The sequence below is a fragment of the Monodon monoceros genome, unplaced genomic scaffold (genome assembly GCF_005190385.1).
Source record: "Monodon monoceros isolate NGI ecotype Baffin Bay Population unplaced genomic scaffold, NGI_Narwhal_1 Super_Scaffold_2, whole genome shotgun sequence".
In the NCBI taxonomy this organism is placed as follows: Eukaryota; Metazoa; Chordata; class Mammalia; order Artiodactyla; family Monodontidae; genus Monodon; species Monodon monoceros.
Genome location: NW_021703776.1, coordinates 57,731,783 through 57,756,873, shown reverse-complemented (window position 1 = coordinate 57,756,873; position 25,091 = coordinate 57,731,783). Strand labels below are relative to the sequence as shown.

Genomic DNA, 25,091 nt, shown 5'->3' with positions numbered 1-25,091 from the left:
TACCATGCCCCCGTCTTAGGCAACCCTGCTGCATCTAGGTATCTAGGGCTGGGTCAAGCTGCAGAGGGAGAACCTGATGGCAGGAGAAGCATGTGTCCCAGAGGGTCATTATCATCTTAAGTTAATTACTGTTTTATATCATTGGTCATTAGGTAGGGAGGCACGATGGATAATGACTGAGGAGGTGAGGGGTAAGTGGGTCAGGGAACAAGTTAATAGCTTAGAACCTATGTTGGCTGCCCCCTCCTCTACTGTTTGGCGGTGTGACCTTAATACATACAGGTGCTCAATAAATACTTCTGGTATGAATGAATGACTAAACCTCTCTAAGCCCAGATTCCTTGTCTGTAAAATGGAGATAATTGTTGGGAGACAACTCTCCATTAAGTCTCTTGCCATTATGTATGTCTTACAAGCAGAGGCACTCACGGCTGGTACTTTTCCAACATGTTTGTATAGGGAACAGTAAGACAGATGTAGTGTGTCCATCTGGAGCACGGGGCAGGTTTGCTTACCGTCCAGTATAATAAAGATAATGTCTGTTTCTGGAGCAAAGGTCAGGCAAGGTTTCTTACCACAGTATTAAAAGTGATGGATCTCTAAGCTTGGGGTTAGCTCCTCAGCCATAACATAAACCTACATAGGCCAGTGCACACCACCCTGGTAGGACCTGGGGGCCAAGGGAAACTGATGCAAAGATGAAAGTGATGCTGCTTGCTGGCTGTCAATAATAACTTTATTTCTGACCCAGGGGTTTCATAACTTTTTCCAGCATCCATGAAACTGGCAGGCTAATTTGCTAGCTTGCAAGTAGGGTAAAATCCCAGATCTTCACGGCGCTTGACAATAACAGTCTCTACCTCATAGAGCTGTTGTGAGGATTAAAGGCAATGAGCAGATAATGAGCTCTGTAGTGTCTGGTCCAAAGTAGGTATTCAATTAAAATTAGCTTCTCTGCTATCGATGTAATGAATGATCTTTTAATATGTACATAATCAAACAGCATAATATTATATATGCATTCACTCTATTCAATAAGAGAATGTAATAGAAAATGTAAGTGATCTTAACCACATGGACAGACTTAGTTATAACTCAAGATAAACTTTGATATTGAGTCAACATGACAGGGATTAATATGGCTTCAACCATATACTATACAACTTAATGGTTAAAACTCATAAAGGGCTAGATTTACATTCTAGCTCTCCCACAAACTAGAAGACCTTGGGTAAATAACGTAGAGGAGTTTTACATTCCAAAATGTAGAAATTTAAAGTATCTACTCTTTACCAAATAATATGAGGATTAAACAAGATAGTAATTTGTAAGATGTCTAACATAGCACGTGGCACACGATCAACACTGACTAAAGGCTGAGTATCTATTATTTTATTCAAAGGATAATAACATCAAGAACAGAGATGTGATTCTATTTGTGGAGCTATTTGTGTTTTCCAAAGTATCTTCATATGAGCTCTTTTAATCCTCTCAGTAATTCTGGGAGGTAGACAAGACAAAGATGGCCTGACTTTACAGAAGGGAAAACTGAAGCGAAGGGAGGTAAAGTGCCTTTCCCAAAATCAAAGATCTAGCAGGTGGCAGGCATTTTAATTTTTTAGAGTTTCTTTCAATGTGCACAGCCACCAGACATTATCAAAAGGTAAAGATCTCGCTATACTTTTGAGGAACAGAGCTCACACTTTACCAGGAGCTGAAGAATGCATTTGGCCCAGCTTAACAGCTTTATGGGCTTAGAGCTTTCAACCAAATGCAAACTTTCGGTGTGTGTGCGTTTAGGTTTTGCCAAGAGTAGATGGCTTTCTATTTTTAAAAAGGAAAGGGAAAGAACACTAGAAGGTATTTAAATCAAGCTCTAAAGTCTTCTTGAACATCAAATAAACTCGTAGAATACAACATTTTGATGAGTTAAGTATAAATGAATCAAAAACATATGGACGAAATTTCCCTTGAAATACACAAAGGTCTGAAAATTACGAGGGAAAATGCATTGATAAAATATGCTTGAGATTTTATTGAAACCAAAACATTTACAAAACCATTACACATCCAGATTCACCCAACCTCACTGTGTTCTTTATAATGGCCCAGGCCAGCCTCCTTAGACCTCCCCAGTTAACAGGCTGCCAAATATTTCCTTTCTTGCCAAAAAATCACTGGACTCCAAACCACCCCACAGCAAGGTTTGGATGCTGTCTTGTGTGCGGTTGATGAAACACCTTCAGCCCAAATCATGTGTATTCCAATTCTCCTGTAGTTTGAATTATCAGCCTTGATGAAATGGCTCTGTGCACCCATCGTATTGAAGGCCTTATTATACCAATTTCCGCGTAAACGGTTTTATAAGTGGCTATTAAAATAAGCTTCCAACCTGCAATCCTAAAGTTAGTAAACCATCAGGTTACTCTCCAGGCTTGTAAAATTAGCTAAAGATGAATTTAAAAACCAGGGCAGAGGCTGGCACAGAGGAATAGGACTACAGTATATCATGCAACTATGAGCACCACTGCAGCGGCTTCTAGCAAGCTGGCAATAAGCATGTGATATTAACTGAAGCCCTTAATTTAAGGAAATGAGATCAACCAACTAGTAATTAACAAATTATTCTTAAACAGACTTCGCTTAAAAATTAAGTCGAACTACCATTTTTCTATAACTCGTCAGGAAAACGCTGACTGGTACTTAAAGTAAACACAACTTAAGCAGATGGTGAGCTCTCACAGAGCACCAAACCTATACTTAAATAAATCAGTGTTGTCAGACTCTAGTGCTACATGGCTACTCAGCAGAATCCATGGGCATCTTTGCAGGATTTGGAAATGATTTACTGTCACGTGAAGATGACAGCTGAAAGCTCTAAGTTTTCCTGCTGGAATGTTCTACGCCCCTGAGACAGGTAAAGTCTACTGGAAGGAAGTGTTTTTCAACTGATATCCCAGAAATATGTCATAGAAAGAAAGAGGATCTGACCCATCTGAGTACAGACAAGTGCTTCCGTGTTTGTTCATTCACTCATTCATTCTCTCATTGAAGAAATAAATCTACTAAGTGTTTACCTGGTGGCAGGCAAGTTGCCAGGCCCTGGGCCCACAAAACTGAATGATACTCAAATTACTCACAAATCACAAAGGCACAGAAAGACCAAAATAATAATGCCACTTGCTAAATTCTATTACTAGACTGCTTTAGAAAGCACGTTGCGAATCCTAAGAATGAAAGACGTTACTCCATTTGAGGGATTTGGGAACACCTTCAACTTTGTATGTGCATCTTAGAGGAGGGGCAGTATGGCATGGGGGTTGAGAGTACAGGTCCAGAAATGATGGGCTGTACAGGTTCAAATCCTGGCTCCACCACCTATTGGCTATGTGACTTTGGGAAGTTTACTTAACCTCTCTGGGCCAGGTTCCCTCCTCTGCAAAATGATACTGAAAATGGCAACCACCTCACTGTAAAGCTTAAATGAGTGCCTGGTATATAATAAGTGCTGTTATCTTAGCCAGACTATTATAGGAACTTATTCAACGAAGACTGAGCAGAAAAAATATTACAGTTAGCAGAATAGCATGTGTAAAGGCAATGGTTAATGAAAGGTCAGGTAGTTGCAAGTATGATGAAAAATTCAGTGTAGCAGGTCCCTAATGTATGTGTGGAGATGAATCAGGTATAGATTAAGGTCATATTGTCAATGACTTTATACACGAAGCCAAAGAGGTTAGATTTTTATTCCCATGGGCAGTTGAGACCCAACAGGGGTTTGATAGAGTTGGCTTTTGTGTTCCAGATCATTCTGCCTGCAATGTGGGGCCTGGGCTAAATAAAGGGTTGTGTGCGTATGGTCCACACGTGATGTGGAGACAAAGCATCATATAAAGAGTCTGGTTTTGTTTGTTTGTTTTTATCACAAGTAGAACTGTCTGTGGTCAAGGGTGACAAAGGAGACATTGCTCTCTTTGGTTGCTTACCAAGGAAAACTGTGGGACACACCCAAAGCACAGCTATTCCCACATACTTACCCTGCTCTCCAAATTTTGGGGGTATCTAGATTTGCTTCTTCCCTCACCCCACAAAATGTCAGACCTGGATTTCAAAACTTGCTGTTGGGAGTACACTGGCAACACATCAGTTTTATTAGTTTTAATGGTGTTCACAAATCACAGAGTGTTAGAAGTAGAAGGGAATTTATGGCAATTGCTAAATCCAATTGCTCCCCACTTGGGGGTCTCTGGATTCCTAAGCAGTCTGTGAAAGTAATAACAGAGTTCGGTTCACTTTTCAGTATTTCCAAAAGCTTAACATATATTTAAACATTTAATGATTCACAAAAAAAGCTCTCACAAGCCAAGTACAATGCCAGCTTTACTTGTGGCTGGAAACTTTTTGATTCAGCGTGGTAACATCAGTCAGCTCACGATTATCACCGTTTCTGATTTACCATGATGAATGCCTTCAGTTTTAAAGAAAACGAATTAATTAATACTTACCGAGCAGAAAAAAGTCTTTCAAATATAAAAGTAAGAAAAAACAAAGAGGGCCTTTATGGTGTAAAGCTGGGAATCAGAGATCTCTAGTCTACCCTCAGCTGCCCTGTCCCAACACCTCCTTAAACAATAACTTGCTGGCTGAGTCCACACCCTCTTTCCCATCCCACCTCCTGCCCACTTTTAGAGTGCAAAACATACTCTTTAGTGTGACTGTCTTTTGGAGGTGAAAATACAAATCAACATGTTGGGGGCTATCGAAACGTTAAAGGAAACCCTGAACTTCAGCTCTCAGGAAATGAAGGAGTTAAGCAATATCTACTCCTGGATGAAATTCTATTACATAACAGTAAATGTGTCTCCAGATAGTAAGGGCTTTAGGCAGGATTCTTGTGCTTTGTCTCTTGCACACTCTACCCAGTAAACACTTAAGGCACTGTATAAATGATGCATCACCATGCATCCCAAACACAAATGGCTCCTGAATAAAAGCCTTTTTGGATAACTGGGAAATAGCACACGGGGATGAATGCCAGTGTTTGTAAATGCACTCTGAGCCTGAAAGTTACCAGATTCTAATCTCACAAATGTCTGTATTCTCTCTTCTGTTCCAGAACAGACTTAGGACCATAATTCCAAAAATAATCATACAAAGAATACTGCGCATGTTAATCATCGAGTGACTGCATTTAAGAAGTGGGATGATATTACACTGCTCATGGTTAACAGGATTGTATCTTTAAACACAGCTATTAATATCATGACTACTAATAACAGCACTTCAATTCCATTTAGTTAGATTACAGTACCAACTGCACCTTAAGTTTCACGTTGTTACATGAAGTAAGCTGTGCTTTTACTGTACTTCTTGAAATCAATGACCACTTAAAGTTAGGATTCTGTAGGGACTCAGTAAAATATTTGGTGACAGAACTAGAAAGCATTTTGTATTGGTGGAAGGTGGTGGAAGGAAGACCTATGGATTCAAGACTTCAGTGGTATTTTCGTCATACAGATAGCTTTATCTGAAGAAGATGGAATGGTGGTCTCTCTTGGCAAGCTTTACAGACCTTTCCTTGTGCTCCCAACACTGTATACAGTATGAGGAAAGGAAGCACCCACGACAGAGAGTGAATGCTGGCTTTGCCACTTATTAGCTACATGATCTTGGGTAAAATTTTCAGTCTCTCTGAACTTCAGTTTCCTCATCAGAATAGAGATAATAATACCTACTAAATAAAACAATGTAAGTAAAGTATTTAACACAGTGCCTAGCATATAGTAGGCATTAATCAAATTAATTGATTAATCACAAACAGTAATAAGAAGTCTTTAGCCGTGCCCCTAAGAATCCTTTCAACTGATCATGCAAGTGGCATCTTGTGAGTAAGAGCTGAGACCTCTGAGGGATGCTGTCACTGAATCAGTGACATCAGACAAAATCGTGACCGAATTACACCAAACCAAAGACCTTCTGATGCTTGCTGTCCTTCTAAAAGTGGGGGAAGGACAATTAGGGACAGTTCATCATTTGCTCTAACATAACCTTTGAGTTACCTCGCCAGCATAGTATGAAATTACACTCGGGGACTTTCATATAGCAGAATAAATGCAGCCTGTTCTCCCAGATTCCATCAGCTTGGTAACATATCCTTAAATCTCACAGTCAAATGCTGCAAAAGGCTAGGCTGGTCCCATTTATCAGAGGCAATGATTAGTTCAAGGAGAATCTGAGAGAATCCCGGAGTCTTTCTTCTACTTTGGAACCTAATCCTAAAATTCAACATTTGATTATTTCCTAGAAGAAACCTGCAATGGAAACTCCACTGGGTAGGGAAAAATGATAATTGCATCTAAGCACAGGCAAATAATTGGCTATCAGGAGTCTCAGACTCTTTGTACTTGGCATATTTAAGATAATATAATTCAAGTCTGACGGGGAACTGAATGGTTTTCAATTTTGCTACCCCTCCAGAAATCCATCTTCTTCAGATGTTCCTGCTACCCACAACCAAGGGAATAATACACAGATGAGTAATAAACTGGTGCTGTTCTGTGTCTACTCCCCAGGCCACAGAAAGAACAAAAACAAAACAAAAAACCACCCTCTGCTGTTCTCTAGCAAACACACAGGGAAGCTAAACACAAGCCGACAGATTGTTTGTAGTGGGGCTGAGGTCTCAGATATGCTTCAGAAACATCAGAAAACATGGGTGATGAAAGGCCATATGCGCAAATGCACACACAACGGACACAGGCTACAAAATAAGACCTCTGCAGCTTGAGAAGCAAGGGCACGAAGCATTGATTTTCACTGGAGAGGGCATATCAGGTTACAGGAATGCACACATTTAATTTTTATGAGACTGAAGGCTCACAGAAACAACAAAAAAATTCCCACTTTGCGACACACTAATGTAGCCAGTGAGGGCAACTTTAAAATAAAACAAAGGGAAAGGCTTAATTGTGTTATCAAAAGGCCTTTGAAAATAAACTGTAATGCCACAAGCCACTCAGACATGTTCTGTGACACTTTTAGTCTCCTGGCAAGAGAAAGGCTGGACCCAGGTCACATCCGCAAATCCTCTTTTTTATATAAATAAGTATAGATGGGATTACTCACCCCTTTCTGCTTTCTCTAAAGAATAGTTTTCGTTTTCTAGGTAAATCAAAGACTCACCAATCTTCCAGCTCTCAGCCCCAACCCAAGAAGAGAAAGTAAGCAAGGCAGAAATGTGGTTTCATACCAGAGCATCTTCTTCCAGCCAAATGTAATTTACAGCAGAGTGTCTAGTTCATCTGTCACACGAGAATTATATACCCTCGCCACTTACCCTGAAAATAAATATGCGCTCCTCATTCAGGTAAATGAGATCGTTTCAGAAATAAACTGACTCCCCCACTAAAACTTGCCTTCCGCAAAGAAAATAAATGTTTGAGATGTTTCTGCTGATGAAGACAATGCCACTGACACTTAAATTTAAGAGGCTGGTTGTATGGCCCTTGTTCATATGAAGGCCAGACCAGAAGAAGCTAGAGGCCACGAGAGCCGGAAACATCTGATAATAGCTATGCTAAATCAACTCTTAGCTCTTATCAGCATGCAAAATCTCCCAGGCAAAAATGGAGGGGAAGAGGTCAAAACACACATCTCCACTGACGATCATACATCTGGAAAAAAAAACAACCTTACAAAATGACGCTGAATTTTTACTAGCCCACACAAAGCTCTTAACCATAGAGTTCCTTTCACTTGAACTTCACAACAGCCTTGTAAATTAGAGAAGGTATCATTTTCCCACTTAGAGACTGGGAAACTGAGGCAGCATGCAGCTACCTAAGTGTCCAAAAACTCACAGCTGGTTACAGGTTGAGTCAGGGTGAAAAAAGCCAGGTGGCCCAAGTGATAATTCCAGCATTCATTCAATCCCTCTGCTTTTAGAGGAATTACAACACATGGTCTCTACTCTTAGGGTGCACATGACCTAATTAGAAAAATAAGACGCTCACACACTAAATCAAACAACGCCATGGAAGAAAAATCACCAATGCTATGCATAAACCCTTTTCACTCTTTTCAACTCAGAGCCATATTAATTTTCTGAATTTATGGAATTAACAAAAAGATTCTTAATCAGTCAACAGACATTTTCGAACTTAAAACCGCACAGTAAAAGTCAGGGCCACTGGTCAGAACATGTCCCATTTGTTAAATTATTTACGCCCACATGACTCTCCTATTGAATATCTAGGTAAACTATAATAGTCTTAGGTGTAATTATTTACCAATGACCAGATTTTATGGTTCACCTTGAAGGAAAAAGAAGTTAACGTGGTTTAAAAACCAACAGTCTCAAATATTTAGCTATTTTTATTAGTGAGTTACAATGATCTGTGGAGATATAAAACTTTATAATTTAAAATTTTTTTAACTTTATAACTTTTTTGGCATTCCCTCTTCTTGGAACTTCAAAATTTCTAAATATTTTCAACAGACTTTCAAATTTCTACATTTTAAAGAATTCACTTAGCGTGGCGTAAAATAAACAAAAGGAAGCCAAGAAACTATTAATACTAGGCAACAAAGTCTCCACAAACAACTGAGTCTGGGTGTTGAATTTGGGGCATTTGATTGAAATTCCATAAAAGGAATGAAGAATTAATGATCTAATAGTTGTAATAATTAGTAATTATATTTTCAGAGGCTCTAAGAAGAATTAATTAGAGCATACCTTTGAGGTATTATTATCTCCATTATAAAACGAGGAGCGGAGATGGAGCCGGGATGAACCAGTTGCCTCTGGCCACAGGCAGAAAAAGCAGCGAGCGGGCTGTCGGATACCTGAAATTCCTGAGCCCCACGGCCTCCTAACTAAGTCTGCTCACTCTGAGCTGGCATCAGGAAGTTCATTCTTTACGTGACATAAACAAGTAGCTATCTTTTTTCTTTCGTTGACTATTCCTCTCTCTAGAGCTACTGACCCCCTTCTGTTCTCCCATGTGATTCTTTTCAGATTTGGTTTCCTTGGCAAGCTGCCACCTGAAAGTGTAGTTGAATCAAGTGAGATAAGTAGAAGTCTGGATCTTGAAAAAAATTTTATTACAGGAGAAGGAAAGGGAAACAGGCAGAAAAATATAAGGAAGATTCATGTAACTGAACCAATAACAAGATGTGACATTATTCTAAAAGTAAACTGTGTTTATATACTTACAGGCTCAGATATAAACCACTATATCAGGAACTAAGAACCACAAAAAATAAATTTAAACCTTTTTATATGATAGAAGTCTATAGCTATATTTATGCCTCTAAATTTTTAAGAGTGCATACCCTTGCCATATTAAAAAATGTAAATTTCAATAAGCGAAACATTAATACTCTAAAAGAAAAATGGGGACTTTCCCGGCGGTCCAGTCATTAGGACTTCGCCTTCCAATGCAGGGGGTGAGGGTTCGATCCCTGGTCGGGGAGCTAAGATCCCACATGCCTCGCAGCCCAGAAACCAGAACATAAACCGGAAGCAATATTGTAACAAATTCAATAAAGACGTTAAAAATCGTCCCCATCAAAAAAAAAGAAAAAAAAACCTTTCTAAAACAGCCAAATGGCATAGACAGACATGAATAGACAATTGACAAACTGCCAGTAAATAAATGGATATAACGTTCAACGTCCCTTTTAATCAAATAAAAGCAAATTAAAACAATTTTGACCTAACAAATTGGCAAATATCTCTCTTTTAGTGACTACCTAAATCCTGGTTAGAGGTCAAGTTTGACAGGTACTCGGCATAGCCTTGATGATGATGAGGCAATTGGTACAGGCTGTTTGAAAGCGATTTAATAAAATGTATCAAAATCCATTTGTTGGATTAATTCCTTTGGAAAAATGAGAGATGTAGATGAAGAGTTATGTGAAAGAAGGGTCATCAAAACGTATGCATTACCAAAGAAAAATTCAAAATGGACTAAGCATCTAATAATACGCAGAATGACTTAAGTAAATTATGACAAATAGAAGATTATACAGTCATTAAAATCATATTTTCAAAACATACATCATGAACTTGTGGAAATGATCACGAAATAATGTTAAACAGAAAACAAATCCAAACACAAAACTGCAAATACTCTATGAATTATAGTTACACGATATGGATGGATAGACATAGATTATATGAAGGATATACATCAAAATCACCAACAGTGATTATCTTCGGTTAGAATTTTCTTCATTACATGTTTCTGTATTTTCTATGAGTTTTTTTCTTAAATCAGAAAACAGTACATTTATCTCTAAAATTTAAAAAAAAAAAAAGCCAAGAGAATCCTTGAACTTCAGATTTAGCTGGCATTTTTTCACATTTTTGTTCAAGCCAGCTAAAATTCATCTTGACTCAGAAAGGAACACACCAGCAAGTAGACTTTAGCATTAGGATTGGCCGATTTCCAGTGTTAAAACTTTGGAACTTTCCTTTCCTAGTTACCCTTGCAGGAAAAAGAGATGCCCTATTGTTCCTCTTCGGGGTATTTTTCTCACAAGGTCAGCTTCAGAGGGAATTTGGAGGAAAGAGAATTTACCAAGACCACTATTTTAAATGGTGTGCTCTAATTTTACAAGCCCACATGACACTGCCAAGCTGCCTCAGTGCCTGCCGGCTTAGAAAAGAGCTCCAGGACTACATACAGGCACCAGCCATAAATGACACAACCGAAAAATGATTGCGGCTTGTTTGAGAAAATATGCACAGAACATGCCAAAAAGACTCCTACACTGGATGTTTTTCTGAATGAATTTCTTGTAAGTCCTGTCACGTGAAACTAATGTAATACTAGGAATCCCTATGATACGAGGACCTCTTTCCAAATGCATCTACCACATTGCTTTTGCCATTGGCTGGTCGAAATACACAACACTTCACCTCTGTGTTAAATGAATTGCCTAATTCAAACATCCTATTATAAAGTTTCAGTGCTTGTTTTATCTTTGCCCAAGCATGGCTTTAGTTAATAGATTTCAGAATCTTTCTTTGAAAAACAGCTCAATGCAATAACGAATGCAATTAGAATCACAAACACAGAAAAAATTACTGCTGCTTGCAGTCACCCCAAAACCTGCAATGGCTCTCCACTGCATTTAGATTGAAATCTAAACTCCTAACCTGGCTTAATACACCTCACCTCCAGCGTCATCTTGTAGCATTTAATCCCTTGCCCACTACACTCTGGACATACTGGTCGTTTTTGCTTTTTCTCAACCCTGGCAAACTCATTCCCATAGCACTAGGTCTCCTCTGTATCTTAAGAGAATATTCTTTCCTATAACCTCCAAATGATTAGACCAGCTTGTTTTCAGGTCGGGGTTAAAAGTAATCAAGTGAACAATGGAAACAACCTAAATGTCCATCAACAGATGAATGGATAAAGAAGATGTGGTATATATACAATGGAATACTACTCAGCCATAAAAAAAGAATGAAATAGTGCCATTTGCAGGTACATGGATGGACGTAGAGACTATCGTGCTAAGTGAAGTAAGTCAGACAGAGAAAGACAAATATTATATGACATCACTTATATGTGGACTCTAAAGTATGACACAAATGAACTTAACTACAAAACAGAAAGACTCACAGACATAGAGAACAGACTTGTGGTTGCCAAGTGGGAGGGAGAGTCGGAGAGGGATGGATTGGGAGTCTGGGACTAGCAGATACAAACTATTTTTATAGCATGGATAAACAGCAAGGTCCTACTGTACAGCACAGGGAGCAATATTCAATATACTGTGATAAACCATAATGGAAAAAAATATGAAAAAGAATGTATATATGTGTAACTGAATCACTTTGCTGTATAGCAGAAATTAACACAACATTGTAAATCAACTGTACTTCAATAAAATTAACTTTTTAAAAAAGTAATCAAGTGAACACGTGACTTAACAATCCTGTGAAATGGCAAATTAAAATTAACATATTTTTAATTTGGTATTCTTGCTTAGAAAAGACTGACCTTTGTTTACCTCCAATATTTAGAAGGTACCTTTCAAATGCTTTCCTGATAAATACAGAGGTTATAAATGTCCAAGCATGAGCCAAAGGCAGAAACAAAAGAATGAACCAGGATTCTTTATTGGTCACAATTCAAAATCTAGAAGTTTCCAACATCAACCTCCCTTGTCTGTCCTAATTATTGTGTCTTAAGGAAGTGATGGTGCTTATTTCCCTTATTTCTTTCATTTCAAAAAGTGTAATGTTATTAATGCCATAACTACAGCATCAACTCATAGTATTATTTACAAGTACTGCTATATCGGACAGTCTTTGAGATGTCTCCTAATTATCCCAATCTTATGGTATACATGTGTGTAATCTCCTCCCCTGAATACCAGCTGGGCCTACTGACTTGTTTCTAACAAACAGAATATGGCAAATGTGGGAATTCCCTGGAGGTCCAATGGTTAGGACTCAGTGCTTTCACTGCCAGGGGCCTGGGTTCAATCCCTGCTCGGGGAACTAAGATCCCACAAGCTGCATGGCACAGCCAAAAACAAATAAATAAATAAACATTAAAAAAAAAGAATATGGCAAATTTAATGGGATATTGTGTCTCTGAAGTTAAATTACCAAAAGGACTGTGATTTCCATCTCTCGCTTTCTCCCTGTTAGAACCTTGCTTACTCTTACCCTGCCAACAGCCATACAAAAGAGCTTGCACGTGGAACTTGAGGCCTGCAACAGCCATGTGAGTTTAGAAGTATATCCTCCCTTAGTTAAGGCTCAGGATGGCTGCAGACCTGGCCAACATCTTGATTACAGGCTTGTGAGAGACCCTGAGCCAGAGGACCCAGCTAAGCCACAGCCAGATTCCTGACCCACAGAAACTCTGACTTAATAAATACATGTTGGGGGGGGGGGCTCATTTGATACACAGCAATAGCTAACTAATACAACTGTTTACAACCCAAACTATATACTCGGCATTTTCTTTTCTTACCATTAGGATTGTAATGAAAGGAAACTTAGCTCCCCAAATTATAAGGATAAAATCAGGTCGCATGGGGATATAGGATATTCAGAACTAGAAATAATTAATCAGGATTTATTCTCAAAGGGAATAATAACTATATTTGGTACATCAATCATAATAGCCACTCATAACGTATATAGCATTTTTAAATCCAGCTGGTGCTTTCACATTCAGGGGCATTTACTACTCTTGAAAAGTTTATGAAGTAGGTATGATTATGATCTCTATCTTACAGATAAGGAGACTGAGACTCAGTAGATTTTATGACTTCCACGAAAGCAAGGACCTTCTCTACCTTGTTCACCACTTTTCCCCAATGTCTAGCACTCAACATGTATTTGTTGAGTGGGTCTCTCCCACAACAATGTTCTCTATAAAGACGGTGACTTTTTTCATGAAGTTCTCCGACTGACATATATCCATCAATCAATCTACCAATCAGTTTCTACATATAACTGTGTCACACACCAGTATCGATTCATGGAACCAGTATCTGTGTTTCCCAAACAACACAGCCTCCTCTGAAAGCTCACTCTTCCTTTAAAGACAGTAAAGAGAAAAATCTCTAACTTAATCCTGTTTTTCATACAGTTCGACACCACCAAAAACAGAGACTCAAAGCAAACAACCCTTTCTCGGTAAATCAGACCTCTTCCCTCACAAATGATTATATCATTTCCTATAATCTTCCAGGATGAGGCTGGAGACAACGGACCTTTCCAAGAGCCACCAAAGGAGGTCATCAGCCGACCCAGACCCCCATCACCCCCCCACAACGCTCCCACCCCTCCCCTGCCATGCCTCGCCTCTGTCCCCCAATAAACATGGTGAGTAGGAAGTAATAGGTCTTGTCAAAGGTCATGATAAAATAATCTCAGGCGATGCCAGATAGAGGATTCCACAGAAATGCAACAAAACTGCTGATAAGAAAACAGGAGGTAGGGGGATTTTGATTGGGAGGTTTATATAAGCCTTAAATTCCTTTTCTTTTCAAAGTTTCACAGTCAAGTGATCCATTCAGTCTTCAACCACAGTCCAGCCTCTACTCACTGTTACCCAATAAAAAAGTGTTTGTTCACAAGAAACACATGGAGCCATGAAATAATAAATTAGTCTACGTTTTAAGAAGATAAGAAAATCATTAGGTACGGTTACCCTTGGAACTATACTATATGATTACAAAACGGAGGAACTGCAACGTATCGCATATAAGGTAATAAATTAATAACAGTCATACACTCATTTAGCAAATATTGAAGAAGTATCTGCAATGTGCCAGCACTAGATGTTGGAAAAATGGTGATGAACCAATCATGCATGACCCCTGACATTTCAGAATTTACATTCTACTGGGACATATGGATTTTAAAGTTTTAAAAATTAAAAATCACTTAAAGGAATATACATTTGAAAACAGTAAATGAATGAAGGAAAAGTTCAGGGTAGCTTGAGAATTTAATATGGGGACCGAATTTAGAGTAGGGAACCAGGGGAAAGTAGCAGTTATCCAGGCTGTAATGGTCTAGGCAGAGGGCACAGCATATGCAAAGACCCTGCAGCTGACAAAGGCTTGGTGCTTTCAAGCACCTGAAATTCCACTGTGACTGGGGCTGTGTGTTGTGAGATGAGGCTGGACTAGATGATGCCAAAGACTGTGATCTTGCCTCTGTAGCCCAAAACCCTTCCCTGCGTGGCAGCATCCCACTGTCTACTGAAAGCCTTCTCACACATAACATGCCCCAAATCAAGTTCTTTGTCTTTCCCACCAAACCTTCCACATCCCATCTGTTGATGGCAACTCTATCCTCCCAGTGTCTCAGGTCAAAAACCTTAGCACCCTCCCTGACTTCTTGCTTATCACCACACCCAATCTGTCAGCAAATCATTTCAGCCTTTACCATCAAAATTAGTCATTAGCCAAACTCCTTCTGAAAATCATCTACTCCAAGCCGCCATGGTCTCTTCCTCCTAACAGGTATCCCCGTTGCCCCCCTACCCCCTATACAGTCTGTTCTTCAACCATAACAATGGAGGTCTTTAGAAGTGATGAATTCTCTTCTCAAAACTCTCCAATGGCTTCCTTTATTGCTGAGATTAATATCCAATGTTCATAGCATGGTCTGCAAGCCCCTACATGATCTGGCCACCCACCTCCTTACTGTCCCCATCCCTGCTTTCACACCAGGGCCTTAGTATGAGCAGCTCCCTTTGCCCGAAAGCTCTTTCTCCAGATCTCCGCAGGAATTGCTCCCTCACTTCAAAAGCTCTCTACTTACAAGTCACCTTCTCAGAAACACATCCCCTGACTACTCCATCTGGAAAGATGAAAGAGCACACTGTATCCACTTACCTGGCTTCATCTTTCTTTTTGGCACTTAATTGCTGTATGATGCCTCTCTAGTTGTATAGAGATGTTGTCTGTTGATGCCCTGCCATACCCATAGAACCTGGGAGAGTTCTAGCAAAAGAGGGCAAAGGTACACATTTAATGATGTACTTTTTTGGCCTACCACGTGGCCATCTCCAGATCACATAAAATTACAAACTCCTAGGAAACTGATTATGTCTAATATCTTACTAAGATCGAGGTTCTGGAGAAACAAGAGAAGGAGAGAGAAGACTGGTCAGGAGGAGGGAGAAGAAGGGTAGGGTTTATGGTAGACAGGTCAGGGTCTGGGGGAGGAAGATAGCCCTGAGGTTCTGTGACAGGCACTGTGGTGGAACAGAATGTGCTGAGAGGAAGGGGGGCAGAAATAAAAGGAATAAAAAGAATGTGAGGGTGCCCAAGACAAACCTTGACTCAGTCATAATCTTGCCTAGGCTCAACTCTAAAGGAAGATTTTTCAACCAGCATAAGGGGAAGGAGATGAAGGTCTTCTTCAGAGTACATATTTCTCTTGCCAAAAGATTGGTCATGTGTTTTTTATAATCATAAAAAAAAAAAAAATTCCACAGCAAACTTAAATGTCAAACAATAGGGGATGGTTAGGAAATTATGGTATAGCAATTCAATGGAATATGACGCATAATTACAGTTTTGAAAACTATGTAGCAACATGAAAAAAATGTCTGTGGTATAATTTTAAGCGATGGAAGCAGAATTTTTAAATGTGTCTATGTTCTGATTGAAACTGTTTAAAAATTACATTCATCTCTGGACAAATGAAAAAATCAGTTATTCCCTAGGGTTGTGAAAACCAATGTGATTTACTCATCTCGCCCCATTTTTGGAGTTCTAAAATGCTATTACAATAGTTTTTAAGCTATGGGAACGTCCATCAATACACTTACAGAATCGCCCTAGGCTGGTCCTCCCAGGAACACTCGCCAGACATCAAACATGTCATGCTGGTAACAGGAAATTCATGACAAAGAACAATGTTTGAGTATACCGATAATCAATTCACTCAGGGTTAATTAACCAGCGACTCTGTGTAAGGGACTATATGTTAGGTTCTGTGAGGGAAATCAAAACTGAGCAAAAGGCAATTCCTGCTGTGATGGAGCTGACGATCCAGGAGAAGGAATTTATGACAAACCCCAAAATAACCACAATATGACTTTTTTTAGTCCCAAGAAAAATATTAACAAAGCACTAAGGAATTAATTAATTTTGCATTCAGTTTTTGGTTTGAGAGATCTGGAGATGAATGTTTCCACAAGTGAGGGGTTAGGGGACAAGAACAGGTGTTCCAGGGAAGATGAGAGTCTGAACATGGCAGAGAGGCACTCAACACAAATAACAGTTAATTATGGGCCTGGCTTGAATATGGCGTATACCCACCGGGATGGTGGCTGGCGTTAGCCTAGAGGTCTTAAAACAAATGCTTGTAAAGGCTCTTGAGCAGGGAAATGAGAAGTTCAGAGCCATAAAGTAGAAAAATTCATTTAGTAGCCAGAATGGAAAGAGTCTGAGCTCAGGGACCAAACAAAATGGTTCCAAACTCCAACGCCTCCATTTACTGGTTTTGTCACATTATCTGGTTTGTCAGTCAACCTCTGGGCCTCGCTTTCCTCATCTATAAAAAGGATAACTCCAGCTCCTAGGTAGGTTTGTTAGGAAGGATGACATGGTAGATCGAAAGAGTAGGTTCAGTAAAGACTCAATAAATCATTCTGTTCCTCTTAATTCTCAGTTCAGAGAAGGAACTGGTGGAGAAGAAAGACAGGGCAGAAGGGTAAGGATCACAGGACACGGTTCATGCGAGACCTAGAAGAATGGGCAATGACATGTTCATGATGGCCAAGGGAAAAGGCAAAATCAGCAACTGTCATGAAGGTTCAAGCTGGGGGCTCAGGGGATGATTTTGGCCCCCACTGAAATGGGTATGTCAGAAGGAGAAATGGTATGAGGATTAGATCATGTCTGAACAATTTGAAAATTAAGGAACAGCAGCAGCCCATCTAGGAAAAAATGGTCAAGGTGAAGCTAGAAGTCAGGATTCATGGCCCGGGAGAGAGGCATGGGCTGGAGACACATGGCATACGCTGTAAGATTTTTAGTAGTTGACTGTTCCTATTACCAAGGTTTGTAATGCTCTTACCTACCTTTCTCCACAGCTCATCTTTATATATCCCAAATATGTAGAGAAATTGTTGGATCAAAATACCGTAATTGGCATATAGTCTAACTAACTTTAGCATCCTGTATTTTTCCCCATGATGTGTTATCTCTTTTTAACAGCTTATAGAGATATATAATTCACATATCATACAATTCACCCATTTAAAGTTTACAATTCAATGGCCTTAGAATATTCATTCACAGGTTTGTGCAACCATCACCACGATCAATTTTAGAACATTTTCATCAACTCAAGAAGAAAACAGGGCTTCCCTGGTGGCACAGTGGTTAAGAATCCACCTGCCAATGCAGGGGACATGGGTTCGAGCCCTGGTCCAGGAAGATCCCACATGCCACAGAGCAACTAAGCCCATGCACCACAACTACTGAGCTTGCACTCTAGAGCCTGTGAGCCATAACTACTGAGCCCGCGAGCCACAACTACTGAGCCCACGCACCACAACTACTGAAGCCCACGCGCCTAGAGCCCATGTTCCACAACGAGAAGCCACCACAATGAGAAGCCCACGCACCTCAACAAAGAGTAGCCCCCGTTCGCTGCAACTAGAGAAAGCCCGCCCACAGCAACGAAGACCCAACGCAGCCAAAAATAAATAAACAAAATAAATAAATGTATAAAAAAGAAAAAGAAGAAAACCCACTTCCCTCAGTAGTCACCCCCGAGTCCCCAGCCCCACCCTCAGCCCTAGGCAACCACTAATCTACCTTCTGTCTCCATAGATTTGGCTATTCTGGACCTTTCATATAAATGAGTCATACAATATAGAGTCCTTTGTGCCTGGGTTTTGTTTCTCAGCACAATGTTTTCAAGATTCATGCATGTTGTAGTACACAGCATTACTTCATTTCTTTTTATGACCAAATAATTTTCCAACATATAGATATACCACATTTTGTTTATCTGCTCATCAGTGGATGGACTTTGGGTTATTTCCATGTTTTGCCTATTATGAATAACCCTGCTCTGAACATTTATGTACAAGTTTTTGTGTAGACATATGTTTTCATTTCTCTTGGGTGTATACCAAGGAGTGGAATTGGCAGATCATAAGGTTTAGGTTTAATTTTTTGAGGAATTGCCAGACTGTTTTTCAAAGTGACTGTACCACCTGACAATCCCACCAGCAACGTATGAGGGCTCCCAGTTCTCCACATCCTCATCAACGCTTGCTATTGTCTGTCATTTTCATTATAGTCATCCTAGTGGGTGTGAAGTGGTAATCTCACTGTGTTTTGCTTTTTTTTTTTTTTGCGGTACACGGGCCTGTCACTGTTGTGGCCTCTCCTGTTGCAGAGCACAGGCTCCGGACGCGCAGGCTCAGCGGCCATGGCTCACGGGCCCAGCCGCTCCACGGCATGTGGGATCTTCCCAGACCGGGGCACGAACCCACGTCCCCTGAATCAGCAGGCGGACTCTCAACCACTGCGCCACCAGGGAAGCCCTCACTGTGGTTTTGGTTTGCATTTCCCTGATAGCTAGTGATGTTGAACATATTTTCATGTGTTTACTGGCCACTTGTATATCTTCTTTGTAGAACTGTCTATTCAGATCCTTTGCCCATTTTTAAATTGGTTATTTGTCTTTTTAGGATGATATGTTTTTAAAACACGAACTTTTGTCTTCTGTGCTTTCATTGTGTAAAACAGAGGTAGCGCATAGGCATAAATTGTCCATCAACAATTAGAAAAGCAGAATTACTTCTCTTCCTGCATTGAAACACCTATGTTCAACTTGATGTGTCTGTTGCTTATGGGAACTGGTGGCTTTTGTCCTTGTCAGTAAATATTAACACATCAAAACAACGGTTCTTAAGCCTGGCAGGGTGACAAACTACAGTTGTATTTCATTCTTTGTTCTCAAGGTTAAAAGTTGGTGCTGCCCTTTGGCATTGCTCTTTCACAAACTCTGAAGACAAATTCAAGGCCAAACCAAGGACAATGGCCACATCAGCAAATTCATTCATCAGTGTAATATATATACATCTATTTTAAAGTATGGACTTGTTTTGTTGGCTTTGTCCATTCCTGGTAATGTATAGACCCCCATCTCTGAAGGCTTGTTCTAAGTTTTTCTGGGGGTCCATCAGAAGTCTATTTTAAACATGTGCTAAAAAAATGTCTGGTTATGATTCCCACAACTCCCAACCTGCCAGCTCCCTTAGGGTCCCAGTACTACTTGCCCTGGGTGCTACCTTCTTGATGGGCATACTTACTGTTATGGGCTGAATTGTGTCCCCCAAATCTCCAGTACCCTAGAATGTGACTTTAATAGGAGATAAAGTCTTTACAGAGGTAGTCAAAGTAAAGTGAGGTCTTCAGGGTGGGCCCTACTCCAATATGATAGGCATCTTTATAAAAAGGGGAAATATGGACATGAAGACAGCCATCTACAAGCCGAAGAGAGAGACTTGGGACAATTTTCCCACACAGCCCTCCGAAGGAACCAATCCTGCTGACATCTTGATTTTGGACTTCTAGCCTCCAGAACTGTGAGAGAATAAATTTCTATCATTTAAGCCACCCAGTTTATGGTACTTTGTTACAGCAGGCCTAGCAAACTAATATACCTGGCCATGCACTGGACCCCCCCCGAGTGCCAGAGCTGTGGCTGTCTTGAGGGGCGAGGCCCCTCTCTCTGACACAAAACGCCAAAGCTGCACTGCCTTGCAACCCAACACCTGCACTACAGCTTTTAGTTATAGTGGCTCTTTGAGTTTTTGTTCACAGTTATTTTTTGTTCTCTTCCAAGGACTCTGACACAAGCCCATGGGGCACCAGGCCAGAAACCCTCCCCTCCTCTACCACCACAAAGGACAGTCCAGACTTCATTACTGGGTCAGGCTTCTCCTGCCTGGCTCCCTCTTCCCTTAGAATGAATAAACCCCTCTCCCTTCCCTTATCGAATAGTTAATCAATTCTCCAGTCATATTGATCCTATTTCTTAAATGGCTTTTGAATCTGGCACCATCCCAGCCCAAGCCACTATCACCTCTAGTCTGGACAACCACACTAGCACCCTCACTGGGCTTTCTGCTTCCAGACCTGCATCTCCTCACCCTCCCACAACATTCTGTTGCAAGGACCTATTTGGTGTCTCTCCTACCGGTAAGATCTGGGAGGAGAGGGACTGCGTTGGGTTTCGATCATGTATCCCTAGTACCTGGCACATAATAGATGCTCGGTAAATAGCTGATAAAGGCAGGAAGGAAGGAAAGAGCGTAAGGGGAGGAGAGGTGTGGGTTTCTATTCCCTTACAGAAACCGAAGGCTCTGTTTTTTCATTGCTCTTAGTTGAACATATCCTTGCACTGAGAAAGGCAATCAAATCAATACAAAGAGAGATATTTAAATAATGACAAATGGTGTGTGATTTTCAAACTAAATGATACAGCTTTCTATATACAGGATGCATCCAGATCCGAGCCAGTCTCCAGAAAAGAGACAATCTGAGCCGTGTACCTAATTATTGTCCTCCCTGGGTTTTCCAATATGTCAGAATCACATCGCACATCTGTCACCTCTCTGCATTGGCCTGAAGTACAGAAGTCCTCTTTAGATTTCTGTTCCTCCCATTAAGACACTAAAGCTGCTGTACCTAACTTTGAACTAGTGGTCTATGCCTTCTATTTCTCTATCCTGGGAATGGGTACAAGCAAACCTTATCCCTCCTTTTTGTTTAAATCATGGTAAAATACACATAGCAAAATTTACTGTGTTAACAATTTTCAAGTACACAGTTCAGTAGTGTTCAGTATATCCTCACTGTTGTGCAACCAATCTCCAGAATCCTCTATTTTTCAATAATAAAATACATAGTTCTTAAATAAAATACATAGCTCTTAAACGCATAGTTCTTAAATAAAATACATAGTTCTTAAATAAAATACATAGTTCTTAAATAAAATACATAGTTCTTAAATACATAGTTCTTAAATAAAATACATAGTTCTTAAATAACAAGAACTATGTAAAGGAATATAAGAGTTCCTAAATATACCTCCTAAAATATCTGCTAAATGTTAAGTAAAGATTACACATCCATTTACAGCCTTCCTTTTAAAGATACTACAGTTTTTTTGCTTCAGGAATTTAAAAAAAAAAAAAAGAAAAAGCATATTTCCTGGAAAGGGTAAAAATGAATCTTGAGTTAAAGGGTTAACCTGCCTGTCTTAAGAATGTCCCTCCCAAAAGGGCATATCAAGCAATTATGTGTAATTTTTTTCCTTCCCTGATTTTTCTGAGTGCTTCTGAGGCACATGAAAAGAATACTTGTGCTTCTCTGCCAGAACTACCTCCATCCAATGGGAAGAGATCACTGTTTTGTTTTGTTTTTTAATGTTTTGAATGGTTTGAAGATTAGCATGGGTATTTAGCAAAAAGTACAATTTCAAATTACACGCTGCTTCGTGGTGCCAAAACACTGTGCACCATCATCTTTGATGACATCCACCAACACAGCACTAGAATGGTGGTTGTTAGTCATCTGGCTTCACAAAGCTGGAAGATGAAATTGTAAACAATGTGAGCTTAGGCAGGCCTTATTAGAAAAGAAGAGTGTCTTAAAAGATGGCTTCAATTTTTTTAATCCAGCAATATCTTTTAATCACCAATATGTGTATCTAAATCAATTGCTCAAAAGGAGGAACAATTTATCCATGGGCATCCTAAAAAAGATGATAATCACATTTACAAGTATATATGCCAGTAACATCCTGGTCTTCACTGGCTAAGGTTTTTGTTTATATACAAGTTTAACCACCGTAACCACATATATGTGTGGACACTAAAATTACTTTAACGTTAGTATAATGCTTAGAAAGGGACCCAAAGTGGCCCCTCCCTGGCACTGGTCACAGATCACACTATTAATCCCAGCTTGTATCTCATCCCCTGAAAATACAGAGGTGTAGACAGAGACTGCAAATGACTAAGTCCAACCCTAGTCATTATTAGGAGAAAACAAAAACCAAATACTCCAAAGCACATGGTTCCAGGTCAGGTATGAAGACAGGACACTGGTAAAACAAGAGTTAAAATGTTTTATTAAAGACAATTCAAGAGCTAGGGCTAAAGTTTATTTTGCTCAATAAATGAATACCTAAAACCCTTTCCTTTCAATACCCAAAAGAGTTTAACAGTTTACATCTTTAATCTCATAGTCTCTCCACAAAGTCCTCTAACAGTCAATCACAAACTAGCCTGAAGAAAGTTTCCCTAGATACCACCAAAAACACAGGTTTGTAACAGATGTCTCCAGCAACTTTTAGAACAGATCCCATGTTAAGAGGCTGATATACCCATATGTATTTGTTAATCAGTCCAGGTCTGTACATGTAGCCTGAAGCTGGGAAGTAAGCGTTAGCAGAGAAATCATTGATGTAAAAATAATGCATGGAAAAGTATCAGAAAGAACATTATTTATAAATTCAAAGACAAATGCAATAATATACACAATTGGGAACTCCCCACCTGGAAGCCATCCAGAGCAGTGCTTATATTTAGGCACTAATAAACACGAGCGTTTAGCTCACACTGACCACCTTCTAATTAACGAACACAGTGTCAGTCTCTCAGTTTCTCCATCTATAAAATGGGAATTAAAGCTGTGTGGGGCTTCCCTGGTGGTGCAGTGGTTGAGGGTCCACCTGCCGATGCAGGGGACACGGGTTCGTGCCCCGGTCCAGGAAGATTCCACATGCCGCGGAGCGGCTGGGCCCGTGAGCCATGGCCGCTGAGCCTGCGCGTCCGGAGCCTGTGCTCCGCAACGGGAGAGGCCACAACAGTGCGAGGCCCGCGTGCAGAAAACAAACAAACAAACAAAAAACTGTGTGTTGGGCTTCCCTGGTGGCGCAGTGGTTGAGAATCTGCCTGCCAATGCAGGGGACATGGTTCAAGCCCTGATCCGTGAAGATCCCACATGCCCGCGGAGCAACCAGGCCCGTGAGCCACAACTACTTGAGCCTGTGCGTCTGGAGCCTGTGCTCCGCTACAAGAGAGGACACGATAGTGTGAGGCCCGCGCACCGCGATGAAGAGTGGCCCCCACTTGCCGCAACTAGAGAAAGCCCTTGCACAGAAACGAAGACCCAACACAGCCAAAAATAAATAAATAAAATAAATTTTAAAAAAATACTTATAAAAAAAAATCTGTGTGTTAATGAACGGAGGTTAAAATTCTCCCGATGAATGGTATTACAGAAAACACAAATATTACCACCAGAAAATGTAGAGAAACGTGTAGCTTTGTACCTAAAAAAGGTTTAAAGTCACGTTTAAAAAGCACATGGTTAGAGAGACATGTACTTGGAACCAGACTGCTATGCAGGGGATAAGGAGAGAGGTTCAGGGTGAAATGACTCACGAATGTGGGAATGCAGAGACTCTCAGCAGCATGAAGTCACAAGGGACCGTCCCTGAGGTCTCTCCTCTCCTCCACAAACAATGCTGTTTGTTGACTTCAAAAAAAGATGGGTGAGGAGTTTGGAAATTATTATTTTTTATTTTGGGGTTCTTCGCATCATTTACTGAATGCGCAAGCTGGTATATTGTTCAAAAAATTATTAAAGGAAAACATTCTGGTGTGTACTGAGAAATATTGATTCTCTAGTATTTAAAGGATGACAAATAGAAGGAACACTTTAAGTCTGGGGGGGTTACAACTAACATCTTGACATGAGCAGACAGCAAGTTTGGTCTGACACGACGCTTTTTAAAAGCTTAGAGCGAAGAAACACAAGGGGATCCAGATGTCTCAAATAGAGTAAAAGCATCCCTCCAAAACCAGCTAAAGGCAAGTAGTATCTGGGGCAAAGAAGTAAGCTAGCAAAATAACTGAAATGTGGTGATCTTGACCTCTTCCAAAACGGAGGGTTTCGAAGAGTCTGCATGCAAACCAAATCCTAAATTAAGATTTCTCAGGAAGCTAACAATCCATATCTGAAACTGACACAAAACCGAGCTCATCTGTGGTACAAAGAATTATCTTCTAAAATATTTAATCTGCACGTTTTAATTTGTATTAATTACATTTTCTTAAACATGTTTTGTGGAGTGCAGCACACTAATAATAACCGCTTGCGGCCCTTTGAACTCTGAATGCTTTACTGCAATCCCTTTCCTTAAATAGAATCATGGAATATTAGAGTAGAAGATTCCTTAGTGATCAGTTAGAATTGCAATTCTCAACCCTGGCTAAACTTTAGAAGCATTTCTGGAGCTTTTAAAAAATATAGAGGCCCAGGCCCCCACCTCAAACCAAGTAAGTCAAAATGGACAGGACAGGGAAGGTATTAGTATTTTTTTTATAAACTCCACAGGTGGTTCTGTTGGGCTGCCTGGATTAGAACCATTGATACAGCCTATAGATTTACATTGCCTGACACCATAGTCACTGGTACATGTGGCTATGAGCACTTGAAACTTGACTAGTCCGAATTGAAATGTGGGGTAATTATAAACACACACCAGACTTCAA

At 40.1% G+C, this 25,091-nt stretch overlaps 1 protein-coding gene across 4 annotated transcripts in view; it reads right to left on the bottom strand.

The window, feature by feature from the left end:
* The window catches only part of CREB5 (cAMP responsive element binding protein 5), a 413,326-nt gene that overhangs the window by 375,162 nt on the left and 13,073 nt on the right, over positions 1-25,091 (bottom strand). The window lies entirely within an intron of this gene.